The sequence below is a fragment of the Hyperolius riggenbachi genome, chromosome 4 (assembly GCF_040937935.1).
Source record: "Hyperolius riggenbachi isolate aHypRig1 chromosome 4, aHypRig1.pri, whole genome shotgun sequence".
Classification (NCBI taxonomy): domain Eukaryota; kingdom Metazoa; phylum Chordata; class Amphibia; order Anura; family Hyperoliidae; genus Hyperolius; species Hyperolius riggenbachi.
In genome coordinates, this window is record NC_090649.1 from 9,213,284 (window position 1) to 9,215,783 (window position 2,500).

Sequence of the window (2,500 nt, forward strand, 5' to 3'; positions counted from 1 at the left end):
TCTAAATGGTCAACACTTAATGCAGACACTCTATAATGTTCTAAACAAATAGCTAGCAAGGCACTAAAGCGAGCCTGTCCTTGGGTGGGCTTGAACTGCCTTTCTTTGGCTTGACAGCCGTCGCCAGGCTTTGGGTTCGATCCCCGGCTAATACTTTACTGCTGCTTCTGGGGTACAGAAAACTTCATTTGGTCACAGACACTGCCAGGGATGTCTGTTGTATCACTAAGACATGAACTTGATGCTGCTCACCCTTTTCATGAACGTGAATGAGATTCCAACGTGTCTCAAATGAATCTACATGGCTATCTGGGGTTCTCTTCGGACAACTGTTGAACACAAAAGGAAAGGCCGTCCCTGGGTGGGCTTGAACCACCAACCTTTCGGTTAACAGCCGAACGCGCTAACCGATTGCGCCACAGAGACTGTGCCTGCAGTTGTTGCTAAATGATTTTATGGGGATGTATGTGTGTCTTGTGGAGTGAGGAAGTAAGTCTGCTCCAAGAAGTTTAACGCCACTTTTTCCCACAATGAAGCATTCACTGTATGGCAGCAGAGTGGCGCAGCGGAAGCGTGCTGGGCCCATAACCCAGAGGTCGATGGATCGAAACCATCCTCTGCTAGGTGTACGTTGGTTTTTATACCTTGCTTACCATATGGGCCAATTGTCGGCCATAGCCCCTTAAGAGAAAGTGTCATTAGGGCCTTGCTGTAACATAGATAGTAGTGTAACTATTTCAACTAATGTACCCTTCTTAAACTTGAAGGTTGAATACAAACAGAAGCAGAGTGGCGCAGCGGAAGCGTGCTGGGCCCATAACCCAGAGGTCGATGGATCGAAACCATCCTCTGCTAGGCATGAATTCATTTTTGCACCTTGCTTTATCGCATGGGCAAAACGGTTTCCATTGCCCTGTAAGAGAAAGTGTAATAAGGGCCCTGCTGTAACGTACATATTAGGGTAGCTAAGACTACTCCTGGGCCGTTCTTGTAGTTGAAGAGATGGGTGAACTGTGACACCGCACTTAAAAAAAAAAAAAAAAAAAAAAAACAGCAAACAGAGAAGCTTCCCCATATTGGAGCATTGGATTTGGTCAAGTCTTAAGCCAATGTGTTGTAGGGCACAAGTAAGCTTTGGGTTAGCAGGAATGGTTGCATGGCCACCTAGCTTTTCATCCTTCCCACCCTTGCCCTGGAATCTTCCAGACTTCAAATTGCTGTCCTTTGCTGTGTGTGTTGCACCAGCATCATCCAGGGGGGCACATGATCTTTCTGAAGTCTTGAATTGAAGTCTGTAAGCAGTATCACCATGTGTCCCACTGCTTACATCTAGCAAAGTAGGCAAATAAGCAAGCTCATTTTTCTCTTGGGTATATTGCAATGGTACATGCTAGGCGAGTTTCAGCATGTAGCGTTGGTGGTATAGTGGTGAGCATAGCTGCCTTTCAAGCAGTTGACCTGGGTTCGATTCCCGGCCAACGCATGTGAGCTTGCTTTTGGCACCCTACAATTCCATGGAAGACAAGACCAAGACAAGATCTCTGAACAGTTAGGACATCCTGCACCTGCTCAGTCTCTGGAGAGGTTCCATTCCGGTGCAGCAGACTCTACGCCAGCTTAAAGTTCTTTCTAAATGGTCAACACTTAATGCAGACACTCTATAATGTTCTAAACAAATAGCTAGCAAGGCACTAAAGCGAGCCTGTCCTTGGGTGGGCTTGAACTGCCTTTCTTTGGCTTGACAGCCGTCGCCAGGCTTTGGGTTCGATCCCCGGCTAATACTTTACTGCTGCTTCTGGGGTACAGAAAACTTCATTTGGTCACAGACACTGCCAGGGATGTCTGTTGTATCACTAAGACATGAACTTGATGCTGCTCACCCTTTTCATGAACGTGAATGAGATTCCAACGTGTCTCAAATGAATCTACATGGCTATCTGGGGTTCTCTTCGGACAACTGTTGAACACAAAAGGAAAGGCCGTCCCTGGGTGGGCTTGAACCACCAACCTTTCGGTTAACAGCCGAACGCGCTAACCGATTGCGCCACAGAGACTGTGCCTGCAGTTGTTGCTAAATGATTTTATGGGGATGTATGTGTGTCTTGTGGAGTGAGGAAGTAAGTCTGCTCCAAGAAGTTTAACGCCACTTTTTCCCACAATGAAGCATTCACTGTATGGCAGCAGAGTGGCGCAGCGGAAGCGTGCTGGGCCCATAACCCAGAGGTCGATGGATCGAAACCATCCTCTGCTAGGTGTACGTTGGTTTTTATACCTTGCTTACCATATGGGCCAATTGTCGGCCATAGCCCCTTAAGAGAAAGTGTCATTAGGGCCTTGCTGTAACATAGATAGTAGTGTAACTATTTCAACTAATGTACCCTTCTTAAACTTGAAGGTTGAATACAAACAGAAGCAGAGTGGCGCAGCGGAAGCGTGCTGGGCCCATAACCCAGAGGTCGATGGATCGAAACCATCCTCTGCTAGGCATGAATTCATTTTT

General features: G+C 47.0%; 3 non-coding genes across 3 annotated transcripts; 1 reads left to right on the plus strand and 2 right to left on the minus strand.

Annotated features, from left to right (window-relative positions):
• Nucleotides 1-352: 352 nt before the first annotated feature.
• Nucleotides 353-426, minus strand: TRNAN-GUU (transfer RNA asparagine (anticodon GUU)). The gene has a single exon. It is a non-coding gene; the product is annotated as a tRNA-Asn (tRNA).
• A 985-nt stretch (nucleotides 427-1,411) lies between these two features.
• On the plus strand, nucleotides 1,412-1,483 carry TRNAE-UUC (transfer RNA glutamic acid (anticodon UUC)). The gene has a single exon. It is a non-coding gene; the product is annotated as a tRNA-Glu (tRNA).
• A 497-nt stretch (nucleotides 1,484-1,980) lies between these two features.
• TRNAN-GUU (transfer RNA asparagine (anticodon GUU)) lies at nucleotides 1,981-2,054 on the minus strand. Its single transcript has one exon. It is a non-coding gene; the product is annotated as a tRNA-Asn (tRNA).
• Nucleotides 2,055-2,500: the final 446 nt, after the last annotated feature.